Here is a 12,462-nt window from a genome sequence, read left to right on the forward strand (position 1 = left end):
GGGGGGGTGGGGGGGGGGGGGGGTGGGGGGGGGGGGGGGTGGGGGGGGGGGGGGGTGGGGGGGGGGGGGGGTGGGGGGGGGGGGGGGTGGGGGGGGGGGGGGGTGGGGGGGGGGGGGGGTGGGGGGGGGGGGGGGTGGGGGGGGGGGGGGGTGGGGGGGGGGGGGGGTGGGGGGGGGGGGGGGTGGGGGGGGGGGGGGGTGGGGGGGGGGGGGGGTGGGGGGGGGGGGGGGTGGGGGGGGGGGGGGGTGGGGGGGGGGGGGGGTGGGGGGGGGGGGGGGTGGGGGGGGGGGGGGGTGGGGGGGGGGGGGGGTGGGGGGGGGGGGGGGTGGGGGGGGGGGGGGGTGGGGGGGGGGGGGGGTGGGGGGGGGGGGGGGTGGGGGGGGGGGGGGGTGGGGGGGGGGGGGGGTGGGGGGGGGGGGGGGTGGGGGGGGGGGGGGGTGGGGGGGGGGGGGGGTGGGGGGGGGGGGGGGTGGGGGGGGGGGGGGGTGGGGGGGGGGGGGGGTGGGGGGGGGGGGGGGTGGGGGGGGGGGGGGGTGGGGGGGGGGGGGGGTGGGGGGGGGGGGGGGTGGGGGGGGGGGGGGGTGGGGGGGGGGGGGGGTGGGGGGGGGGGGGGGTGGGGGGGGGGGGGGGTGGGGGGGGGGGGGGGTGGGGGGGGGGGGGGGTGGGGGGGGGGGGGGGTGGGGGGGGGGGGGGGTGGGGGGGGGGGGGGGTGGGGGGGGGGGGGGGTGGGGGGGGGGGGGGGTGGGGGGGGGGGGGGGTGGGGGGGGGGGGGGGTGGGGGGGGGGGGGGGTGGGGGGGGGGGGGGGTGGGGGGGGGGGGGGGTGGGGGGGGGGGGGGGTGGGGGGGGGGGGGGGTGGGGGGGGGGGGGGGTGGGGGGGGGGGGGGGTGGGGGGGGGGGGGGGTGGGGGGGGGGGGGGGTGGGGGGGGGGGGGGGTGGGGGGGGGGGGGGGTGGGGGGGGGGGGGGGTGGGGGGGGGGGGGGGTGGGGGGGGGGGGGGGTGGGGGGGGGGGGGGGTGGGGGGGGGGGGGGGTGGGGGGGGGGGGGGGTGGGGGGGGGGGGGGGTGGGGGGGGGGGGGGGTGGGGGGGGGGGGGGGTGGGGGGGGGGGGGGGTGGGGGGGGGGGGGGGTGGGGGGGGGGGGGGGTGGGGGGGGGGGGGGGTGGGGGGGGGGGGGGGTGGGGGGGGGGGGGGGTGGGGGGGGGGGGGGGTGGGGGGGGGGGGGGGTGGGGGGGGGGGGGGGTGGGGGGGGGGGGGGGTGGGGGGGGGGGGGGGTGGGGGGGGGGGGGGGTGGGGGGGGGGGGGGGTGGGGGGGGGGGGGGGTGGGGGGGGGGGGGGGTGGGGGGGGGGGGGGGTGGGGGGGGGGGGGGGTGGGGGGGGGGGGGGGTGGGGGGGGGGGGGGGTGGGGGGGGGGGGGGGTGGGGGGGGGGGGGGGTGGGGGGGGGGGGGGGTGGGGGGGGGGGGGGGTGGGGGGGGGGGGGGGTGGGGGGGGGGGGGGGTGGGGGGGGGGGGGGGTGGGGGGGGGGGGGGGTGGGGGGGGGGGGGGGTGGGGGGGGGGGGGGGTGGGGGGGGGGGGGGGTGGGGGGGGGGGGGGGTGGGGGGGGGGGGGGGTGGGGGGGGGGGGGGGTGGGGGGGGGGGGGGGTGGGGGGGGGGGGGGGTGGGGGGGGGGGGGGGTGGGGGGGGGGGGGGGTGGGGGGGGGGGGGGGTGGGGGGGGGGGGGGGTGGGGGGGGGGGGGGGTGGGGGGGGGGGGGGGTGGGGGGGGGGGGGGGTGGGGGGGGGGGGGGGTGGGGGGGGGGGGGGGTGGGGGGGGGGGGGGGTGGGGGGGGGGGGGGGTGGGGGGGGGGGGGGGTGGGGGGGGGGGGGGGTGGGGGGGGGGGGGGGTGGGGGGGGGGGGGGGTGGGGGGGGGGGGGGGTGGGGGGGGGGGGGGGTGGGGGGGGGGGGGGGTGGGGGGGGGGGGGGGTGGGGGGGGGGGGGGGTGGGGGGGGGGGGGGGTGGGGGGGGGGGGGGGTGGGGGGGGGGGGGGGTGGGGGGGGGGGGGGGTGGGGGGGGGGGGGGGTGGGGGGGGGGGGGGGTGGGGGGGGGGGGGGGTGGGGGGGGGGGGGGGTGGGGGGGGGGGGGGGTGGGGGGGGGGGGGGGTGGGGGGGGGGGGGGGTGGGGGGGGGGGGGGGTGGGGGGGGGGGGGGGTGGGGGGGGGGGGGGGTGGGGGGGGGGGGGGGTGGGGGGGGGGGGGGGTGGGGGGGGGGGGGGGTGGGGGGGGGGGGGGGTGGGGGGGGGGGGGGGTGGGGGGGGGGGGGGGTGGGGGGGGGGGGGGGTGGGGGGGGGGGGGGGTGGGGGGGGGGGGGGGTGGGGGGGGGGGGGGGTGGGGGGGGGGGGGGGTGGGGGGGGGGGGGGGTGGGGGGGGGGGGGGGTGGGGGGGGGGGGGGGTGGGGGGGGGGGGGGGTGGGGGGGGGGGGGGGTGGGGGGGGGGGGGGGTGGGGGGGGGGGGGGGTGGGGGGGGGGGGGGGTGGGGGGGGGGGGGGGTGGGGGGGGGGGGGGGTGGGGGGGGGGGGGGGTGGGGGGGGGGGGGGGTGGGGGGGGGGGGGGGTGGGGGGGGGGGGGGGTGGGGGGGGGGGGGGGTGGGGGGGGGGGGGGGTGGGGGGGGGGGGGGGTGGGGGGGGGGGGGGGTGGGGGGGGGGGGGGGTGGGGGGGGGGGGGGGTGGGGGGGGGGGGGGGTGGGGGGGGGGGGGGGTGGGGGGGGGGGGGGGTGGGGGGGGGGGGGGGTGGGGGGGGGGGGGGGTGGGGGGGGGGGGGGGTGGGGGGGGGGGGGGGTGGGGGGGGGGGGGGGTGGGGGGGGGGGGGGGTGGGGGGGGGGGGGGGTGGGGGGGGGGGGGGGTGGGGGGGGGGGGGGGTGGGGGGGGGGGGGGGTGGGGGGGGGGGGGGGTGGGGGGGGGGGGGGGTGGGGGGGGGGGGGGGTGGGGGGGGGGGGGGGTGGGGGGGGGGGGGGGTGGGGGGGGGGGGGGGTGGGGGGGGGGGGGGGTGGGGGGGGGGGGGGGTGGGGGGGGGGGGGGGTGGGGGGGGGGGGGGGTGGGGGGGGGGGGGGGTGGGGGGGGGGGGGGGTGGGGGGGGGGGGGGGTGGGGGGGGGGGGGGGTGGGGGGGGGGGGGGGTGGGGGGGGGGGGGGGTGGGGGGGGGGGGGGGTGGGGGGGGGGGGGGGTGGGGGGGGGGGGGGGTGGGGGGGGGGGGGGGTGGGGGGGGGGGGGGGTGGGGGGGGGGGGGGGTGGGGGGGGGGGGGGGTGGGGGGGGGGGGGGGTGGGGGGGGGGGGGGGTGGGGGGGGGGGGGGGTGGGGGGGGGGGGGGGTGGGGGGGGGGGGGGGTGGGGGGGGGGGGGGGTGGGGGGGGGGGGGGGTGGGGGGGGGGGGGGGTGGGGGGGGGGGGGGGTGGGGGGGGGGGGGGGTGGGGGGGGGGGGGGGTGGGGGGGGGGGGGGGTGGGGGGGGGGGGGGGTGGGGGGGGGGGGGGGTGGGGGGGGGGGGGGGTGGGGGGGGGGGGGGGTGGGGGGGGGGGGGGGTGGGGGGGGGGGGGGGTGGGGGGGGGGGGGGGTGGGGGGGGGGGGGGGTGGGGGGGGGGGGGGGTGGGGGGGGGGGGGGGTGGGGGGGGGGGGGGGTGGGGGGGGGGGGGGGTGGGGGGGGGGGGGGGTGGGGGGGGGGGGGGGTGGGGGGGGGGGGGGGTGGGGGGGGGGGGGGGTGGGGGGGGGGGGGGGTGGGGGGGGGGGGGGGTGGGGGGGGGGGGGGGTGGGGGGGGGGGGGGGTGGGGGGGGGGGGGGGTGGGGGGGGGGGGGGGTGGGGGGGGGGGGGGGTGGGGGGGGGGGGGGGTGGGGGGGGGGGGGGGTGGGGGGGGGGGGGGGTGGGGGGGGGGGGGGGTGGGGGGGGGGGGGGGTGGGGGGGGGGGGGGGTGGGGGGGGGGGGGGGTGGGGGGGGGGGGGGGTGGGGGGGGGGGGGGGTGGGGGGGGGGGGGGGTGGGGGGGGGGGGGGGTGGGGGGGGGGGGGGGTGGGGGGGGGGGGGGGTGGGGGGGGGGGGGGGTGGGGGGGGGGGGGGGTGGGGGGGGGGGGGGGTGGGGGGGGGGGGGGGTGGGGGGGGGGGGGGGTGGGGGGGGGGGGGGGTGGGGGGGGGGGGGGGTGGGGGGGGGGGGGGGTGGGGGGGGGGGGGGGTGGGGGGGGGGGGGGGTGGGGGGGGGGGGGGGTGGGGGGGGGGGGGGGTGGGGGGGGGGGGGGGTGGGGGGGGGGGGGGGTGGGGGGGGGGGGGGGTGGGGGGGGGGGGGGGTGGGGGGGGGGGGGGGTGGGGGGGGGGGGGGGTGGGGGGGGGGGGGGGTGGGGGGGGGGGGGGGTGGGGGGGGGGGGGGGTGGGGGGGGGGGGGGGTGGGGGGGGGGGGGGGTGGGGGGGGGGGGGGGTGGGGGGGGGGGGGGGTGGGGGGGGGGGGGGGTGGGGGGGGGGGGGGGTGGGGGGGGGGGGGGGTGGGGGGGGGGGGGGGTGGGGGGGGGGGGGGGTGGGGGGGGGGGGGGGTGGGGGGGGGGGGGGGTGGGGGGGGGGGGGGGTGGGGGGGGGGGGGGGTGGGGGGGGGGGGGGGTGGGGGGGGGGGGGGGTGGGGGGGGGGGGGGGTGGGGGGGGGGGGGGGTGGGGGGGGGGGGGGGTGGGGGGGGGGGGGGGTGGGGGGGGGGGGGGGTGGGGGGGGGGGGGGGTGGGGGGGGGGGGGGGTGGGGGGGGGGGGGGGTGGGGGGGGGGGGGGGTGGGGGGGGGGGGGGGTGGGGGGGGGGGGGGGTGGGGGGGGGGGGGGGTGGGGGGGGGGGGGGGTGGGGGGGGGGGGGGGTGGGGGGGGGGGGGGGTGGGGGGGGGGGGGGGTGGGGGGGGGGGGGGGTGGGGGGGGGGGGGGGTGGGGGGGGGGGGGGGTGGGGGGGGGGGGGGGTGGGGGGGGGGGGGGGTGGGGGGGGGGGGGGGTGGGGGGGGGGGGGGGTGGGGGGGGGGGGGGGTGGGGGGGGGGGGGGGTGGGGGGGGGGGGGGGTGGGGGGGGGGGGGGGTGGGGGGGGGGGGGGGTGGGGGGGGGGGGGGGTGGGGGGGGGGGGGGGTGGGGGGGGGGGGGGGTGGGGGGGGGGGGGGGTGGGGGGGGGGGGGGGTGGGGGGGGGGGGGGGTGGGGGGGGGGGGGGGTGGGGGGGGGGGGGGGTGGGGGGGGGGGGGGGTGGGGGGGGGGGGGGGTGGGGGGGGGGGGGGGTGGGGGGGGGGGGGGGTGGGGGGGGGGGGGGGTGGGGGGGGGGGGGGGTGGGGGGGGGGGGGGGTGGGGGGGGGGGGGGGTGGGGGGGGGGGGGGGTGGGGGGGGGGGGGGGTGGGGGGGGGGGGGGGTGGGGGGGGGGGGGGGTGGGGGGGGGGGGGGGTGGGGGGGGGGGGGGGTGGGGGGGGGGGGGGGTGGGGGGGGGGGGGGGTGGGGGGGGGGGGGGGTGGGGGGGGGGGGGGGTGGGGGGGGGGGGGGGTGGGGGGGGGGGGGGGTGGGGGGGGGGGGGGGTGGGGGGGGGGGGGGGTGGGGGGGGGGGGGGGTGGGGGGGGGGGGGGGTGGGGGGGGGGGGGGGTGGGGGGGGGGGGGGGTGGGGGGGGGGGGGGGTGGGGGGGGGGGGGGGTGGGGGGGGGGGGGGGTGGGGGGGGGGGGGGGTGGGGGGGGGGGGGGGTGGGGGGGGGGGGGGGTGGGGGGGGGGGGGGGTGGGGGGGGGGGGGGGTGGGGGGGGGGGGGGGTGGGGGGGGGGGGGGGTGGGGGGGGGGGGGGGTGGGGGGGGGGGGGGGTGGGGGGGGGGGGGGGTGGGGGGGGGGGGGGGTGGGGGGGGGGGGGGGTGGGGGGGGGGGGGGGTGGGGGGGGGGGGGGGTGGGGGGGGGGGGGGGTGGGGGGGGGGGGGGGTGGGGGGGGGGGGGGGTGGGGGGGGGGGGGGGTGGGGGGGGGGGGGGGTGGGGGGGGGGGGGGGTGGGGGGGGGGGGGGGTGGGGGGGGGGGGGGGTGGGGGGGGGGGGGGGTGGGGGGGGGGGGGGGTGGGGGGGGGGGGGGGTGGGGGGGGGGGGGGGTGGGGGGGGGGGGGGGTGGGGGGGGGGGGGGGTGGGGGGGGGGGGGGGTGGGGGGGGGGGGGGGTGGGGGGGGGGGGGGGTGGGGGGGGGGGGGGGTGGGGGGGGGGGGGGGTGGGGGGGGGGGGGGGTGGGGGGGGGGGGGGGTGGGGGGGGGGGGGGGTGGGGGGGGGGGGGGGTGGGGGGGGGGGGGGGTGGGGGGGGGGGGGGGTGGGGGGGGGGGGGGGTGGGGGGGGGGGGGGGTGGGGGGGGGGGGGGGTGGGGGGGGGGGGGGGTGGGGGGGGGGGGGGGTGGGGGGGGGGGGGGGTGGGGGGGGGGGGGGGTGGGGGGGGGGGGGGGTGGGGGGGGGGGGGGGTGGGGGGGGGGGGGGGTGGGGGGGGGGGGGGGTGGGGGGGGGGGGGGGTGGGGGGGGGGGGGGGTGGGGGGGGGGGGGGGTGGGGGGGGGGGGGGGTGGGGGGGGGGGGGGGTGGGGGGGGGGGGGGGTGGGGGGGGGGGGGGGTGGGGGGGGGGGGGGGTGGGGGGGGGGGGGGGTGGGGGGGGGGGGGGGTGGGGGGGGGGGGGGGTGGGGGGGGGGGGGGGTGGGGGGGGGGGGGGGTGGGGGGGGGGGGGGGTGGGGGGGGGGGGGGGTGGGGGGGGGGGGGGGTGGGGGGGGGGGGGGGTGGGGGGGGGGGGGGGTGGGGGGGGGGGGGGGTGGGGGGGGGGGGGGGTGGGGGGGGGGGGGGGTGGGGGGGGGGGGGGGTGGGGGGGGGGGGGGGTGGGGGGGGGGGGGGGTGGGGGGGGGGGGGGGTGGGGGGGGGGGGGGGTGGGGGGGGGGGGGGGTGGGGGGGGGGGGGGGTGGGGGGGGGGGGGGGTGGGGGGGGGGGGGGGTGGGGGGGGGGGGGGGTGGGGGGGGGGGGGGGTGGGGGGGGGGGGGGGTGGGGGGGGGGGGGGGTGGGGGGGGGGGGGGGTGGGGGGGGGGGGGGGTGGGGGGGGGGGGGGGTGGGGGGGGGGGGGGGTGGGGGGGGGGGGGGGTGGGGGGGGGGGGGGGTGGGGGGGGGGGGGGGTGGGGGGGGGGGGGGGTGGGGGGGGGGGGGGGTGGGGGGGGGGGGGGGTGGGGGGGGGGGGGGGTGGGGGGGGGGGGGGGTGGGGGGGGGGGGGGGTGGGGGGGGGGGGGGGTGGGGGGGGGGGGGGGTGGGGGGGGGGGGGGGTGGGGGGGGGGGGGGGTGGGGGGGGGGGGGGGTGGGGGGGGGGGGGGGTGGGGGGGGGGGGGGGTGGGGGGGGGGGGGGGTGGGGGGGGGGGGGGGTGGGGGGGGGGGGGGGTGGGGGGGGGGGGGGGTGGGGGGGGGGGGGGGTGGGGGGGGGGGGGGGTGGGGGGGGGGGGGGGTGGGGGGGGGGGGGGGTGGGGGGGGGGGGGGGTGGGGGGGGGGGGGGGTGGGGGGGGGGGGGGGTGGGGGGGGGGGGGGGTGGGGGGGGGGGGGGGTGGGGGGGGGGGGGGGTGGGGGGGGGGGGGGGTGGGGGGGGGGGGGGGTGGGGGGGGGGGGGGGTGGGGGGGGGGGGGGGTGGGGGGGGGGGGGGGTGGGGGGGGGGGGGGGTGGGGGGGGGGGGGGGTGGGGGGGGGGGGGGGTGGGGGGGGGGGGGGGTGGGGGGGGGGGGGGGTGGGGGGGGGGGGGGGTGGGGGGGGGGGGGGGTGGGGGGGGGGGGGGGTGGGGGGGGGGGGGGGTGGGGGGGGGGGGGGGTGGGGGGGGGGGGGGGTGGGGGGGGGGGGGGGTGGGGGGGGGGGGGGGTGGGGGGGGGGGGGGGTGGGGGGGGGGGGGGGTGGGGGGGGGGGGGGGTGGGGGGGGGGGGGGGTGGGGGGGGGGGGGGGTGGGGGGGGGGGGGGGTGGGGGGGGGGGGGGGTGGGGGGGGGGGGGGGTGGGGGGGGGGGGGGGTGGGGGGGGGGGGGGGTGGGGGGGGGGGGGGGTGGGGGGGGGGGGGGGTGGGGGGGGGGGGGGGTGGGGGGGGGGGGGGGTGGGGGGGGGGGGGGGTGGGGGGGGGGGGGGGTGGGGGGGGGGGGGGGTGGGGGGGGGGGGGGGTGGGGGGGGGGGGGGGTGGGGGGGGGGGGGGGTGGGGGGGGGGGGGGGTGGGGGGGGGGGGGGGTGGGGGGGGGGGGGGGTGGGGGGGGGGGGGGGTGGGGGGGGGGGGGGGTGGGGGGGGGGGGGGGTGGGGGGGGGGGGGGGTGGGGGGGGGGGGGGGTGGGGGGGGGGGGGGGTGGGGGGGGGGGGGGGTGGGGGGGGGGGGGGGTGGGGGGGGGGGGGGGTGGGGGGGGGGGGGGGTGGGGGGGGGGGGGGGTGGGGGGGGGGGGGGGTGGGGGGGGGGGGGGGTGGGGGGGGGGGGGGGTGGGGGGGGGGGGGGGTGGGGGGGGGGGGGGGTGGGGGGGGGGGGGGGTGGGGGGGGGGGGGGGTGGGGGGGGGGGGGGGTGGGGGGGGGGGGGGGTGGGGGGGGGGGGGGGTGGGGGGGGGGGGGGGTGGGGGGGGGGGGGGGTGGGGGGGGGGGGGGGTGGGGGGGGGGGGGGGTGGGGGGGGGGGGGGGTGGGGGGGGGGGGGGGTGGGGGGGGGGGGGGGTGGGGGGGGGGGGGGGTGGGGGGGGGGGGGGGTGGGGGGGGGGGGGGGTGGGGGGGGGGGGGGGTGGGGGGGGGGGGGGGTGGGGGGGGGGGGGGGTGGGGGGGGGGGGGGGTGGGGGGGGGGGGGGGTGGGGGGGGGGGGGGGTGGGGGGGGGGGGGGGTGGGGGGGGGGGGGGGTGGGGGGGGGGGGGGGTGGGGGGGGGGGGGGGTGGGGGGGGGGGGGGGTGGGGGGGGGGGGGGGTGGGGGGGGGGGGGGGTGGGGGGGGGGGGGGGTGGGGGGGGGGGGGGGTGGGGGGGGGGGGGGGTGGGGGGGGGGGGGGGTGGGGGGGGGGGGGGGTGGGGGGGGGGGGGGGTGGGGGGGGGGGGGGGTGGGGGGGGGGGGGGGTGGGGGGGGGGGGGGGTGGGGGGGGGGGGGGGTGGGGGGGGGGGGGGGTGGGGGGGGGGGGGGGTGGGGGGGGGGGGGGGTGGGGGGGGGGGGGGGTGGGGGGGGGGGGGGGTGGGGGGGGGGGGGGGTGGGGGGGGGGGGGGGTGGGGGGGGGGGGGGGTGGGGGGGGGGGGGGGTGGGGGGGGGGGGGGGTGGGGGGGGGGGGGGGTGGGGGGGGGGGGGGGTGGGGGGGGGGGGGGGTGGGGGGGGGGGGGGGTGGGGGGGGGGGGGGGTGGGGGGGGGGGGGGGTGGGGGGGGGGGGGGGTGGGGGGGGGGGGGGGTGGGGGGGGGGGGGGGTGGGGGGGGGGGGGGGTGGGGGGGGGGGGGGGTGGGGGGGGGGGGGGGTGGGGGGGGGGGGGGGTGGGGGGGGGGGGGGGTGGGGGGGGGGGGGGGTGGGGGGGGGGGGGGGTGGGGGGGGGGGGGGGTGGGGGGGGGGGGGGGTGGGGGGGGGGGGGGGTGGGGGGGGGGGGGGGTGGGGGGGGGGGGGGGTGGGGGGGGGGGGGGGTGGGGGGGGGGGGGGGTGGGGGGGGGGGGGGGTGGGGGGGGGGGGGGGTGGGGGGGGGGGGGGGTGGGGGGGGGGGGGGGTGGGGGGGGGGGGGGGTGGGGGGGGGGGGGGGTGGGGGGGGGGGGGGGTGGGGGGGGGGGGGGGTGGGGGGGGGGGGGGGTGGGGGGGGGGGGGGGTGGGGGGGGGGGGGGGTGGGGGGGGGGGGGGGTGGGGGGGGGGGGGGGTGGGGGGGGGGGGGGGTGGGGGGGGGGGGGGGTGGGGGGGGGGGGGGGTGGGGGGGGGGGGGGGTGGGGGGGGGGGGGGGTGGGGGGGGGGGGGGGTGGGGGGGGGGGGGGGTGGGGGGGGGGGGGGGTGGGGGGGGGGGGGGGTGGGGGGGGGGGGGGGTGGGGGGGGGGGGGGGTGGGGGGGGGGGGGGGTGGGGGGGGGGGGGGGTGGGGGGGGGGGGGGGTGGGGGGGGGGGGGGGTGGGGGGGGGGGGGGGTGGGGGGGGGGGGGGGTGGGGGGGGGGGGGGGTGGGGGGGGGGGGGGGTGGGGGGGGGGGGGGGTGGGGGGGGGGGGGGGTGGGGGGGGGGGGGGGTGGGGGGGGGGGGGGGTGGGGGGGGGGGGGGGTGGGGGGGGGGGGGGGTGGGGGGGGGGGGGGGTGGGGGGGGGGGGGGGTGGGGGGGGGGGGGGGTGGGGGGGGGGGGGGGTGGGGGGGGGGGGGGGTGGGGGGGGGGGGGGGTGGGGGGGGGGGGGGGTGGGGGGGGGGGGGGGTGGGGGGGGGGGGGGGTGGGGGGGGGGGGGGGTGGGGGGGGGGGGGGGTGGGGGGGGGGGGGGGTGGGGGGGGGGGGGGGTGGGGGGGGGGGGGGGTGGGGGGGGGGGGGGGTGGGGGGGGGGGGGGGTGGGGGGGGGGGGGGGTGGGGGGGGGGGGGGGTGGGGGGGGGGGGGGGTGGGGGGGGGGGGGGGTGGGGGGGGGGGGGGGTGGGGGGGGGGGGGGGTGGGGGGGGGGGGGGGTGGGGGGGGGGGGGGGTGGGGGGGGGGGGGGGTGGGGGGGGGGGGGGGTGGGGGGGGGGGGGGGTGGGGGGGGGGGGGGGTGGGGGGGGGGGGGGGTGGGGGGGGGGGGGGGTGGGGGGGGGGGGGGGTGGGGGGGGGGGGGGGTGGGGGGGGGGGGGGGTGGGGGGGGGGGGGGGTGGGGGGGGGGGGGGGTGGGGGGGGGGGGGGGTGGGGGGGGGGGGGGGTGGGGGGGGGGGGGGGTGGGGGGGGGGGGGGGTGGGGGGGGGGGGGGGTGGGGGGGGGGGGGGGTGGGGGGGGGGGGGGGTGGGGGGGGGGGGGGGTGGGGGGGGGGGGGGGTGGGGGGGGGGGGGGGTGGGGGGGGGGGGGGGTGGGGGGGGGGGGGGGTGGGGGGGGGGGGGGGTGGGGGGGGGGGGGGGTGGGGGGGGGGGGGGGTGGGGGGGGGGGGGGGTGGGGGGGGGGGGGGGTGGGGGGGGGGGGGGGTGGGGGGGGGGGGGGGTGGGGGGGGGGGGGGGTGGGGGGGGGGGGGGGTGGGGGGGGGGGGGGGTGGGGGGGGGGGGGGGTGGGGGGGGGGGGGGGTGGGGGGGGGGGGGGGTGGGGGGGGGGGGGGGTGGGGGGGGGGGGGGGTGGGGGGGGGGGGGGGTGGGGGGGGGGGGGGGTGGGGGGGGGGGGGGGTGGGGGGGGGGGGGGGTGGGGGGGGGGGGGGGTGGGGGGGGGGGGGGGTGGGGGGGGGGGGGGGTGGGGGGGGGGGGGGGTGGGGGGGGGGGGGGGTGGGGGGGGGGGGGGGTGGGGGGGGGGGGGGGTGGGGGGGGGGGGGGGTGGGGGGGGGGGGGGGTGGGGGGGGGGGGGGGTGGGGGGGGGGGGGGGTGGGGGGGGGGGGGGGTGGGGGGGGGGGGGGGTGGGGGGGGGGGGGGGTGGGGGGGGGGGGGGGTGGGGGGGGGGGGGGGTGGGGGGGGGGGGGGGTGGGGGGGGGGGGGGGTGGGGGGGGGGGGGGGTGGGGGGGGGGGGGGGTGGGGGGGGGGGGGGGTGGGGGGGGGGGGGGGTGGGGGGGGGGGGGGGTGGGGGGGGGGGGGGGTGGGGGGGGGGGGGGGTGGGGGGGGGGGGGGGTGGGGGGGGGGGGGGGTGGGGGGGGGGGGGGGTGGGGGGGGGGGGGGGTGGGGGGGGGGGGGGGTGGGGGGGGGGGGGGGTGGGGGGGGGGGGGGGTGGGGGGGGGGGGGGGTGGGGGGGGGGGGGGGTGGGGGGGGGGGGGGGTGGGGGGGGGGGGGGGTGGGGGGGGGGGGGGGTGGGGGGGGGGGGGGGTGGGGGGGGGGGGGGGTGGGGGGGGGGGGGGGTGGGGGGGGGGGGGGGTGGGGGGGGGGGGGGGTGGGGGGGGGGGGGGGTGGGGGGGGGGGGGGGTGGGGGGGGGGGGGGGTGGGGGGGGGGGGGGGTGGGGGGGGGGGGGGGTGGGGGGGGGGGGGGGTGGGGGGGGGGGGGGGTGGGGGGGGGGGGGGGTGGGGGGGGGGGGGGGTGGGGGGGGGGGGGGGTGGGGGGGGGGGGGGGTGGGGGGGGGGGGGGGTGGGGGGGGGGGGGGGTGGGGGGGGGGGGGGGTGGGGGGGGGGGGGGGTGGGGGGGGGGGGGGGTGGGGGGGGGGGGGGGTGGGGGGGGGGGGGGGTGGGGGGGGGGGGGGGTGGGGGGGGGGGGGGGTGGGGGGGGGGGGGGGTGGGGGGGGGGGGGGGTGGGGGGGGGGGGGGGTGGGGGGGGGGGGGGGTGGGGGGGGGGGGGGGTGGGGGGGGGGGGGGGTGGGGGGGGGGGGGGGTGGGGGGGGGGGGGGGTGGGGGGGGGGGGGGGTGGGGGGGGGGGGGGGTGGGGGGGGGGGGGGGTGGGGGGGGGGGGGGGTGGGGGGGGGGGGGGGTGGGGGG

The sequence above is a fragment of the Sphaerodactylus townsendi genome, linkage group LG16, assembly GCF_021028975.2.
Source record: "Sphaerodactylus townsendi isolate TG3544 linkage group LG16, MPM_Stown_v2.3, whole genome shotgun sequence".
In the NCBI taxonomy this organism is placed as follows: Eukaryota; Metazoa; Chordata; class Lepidosauria; order Squamata; family Sphaerodactylidae; genus Sphaerodactylus; species Sphaerodactylus townsendi.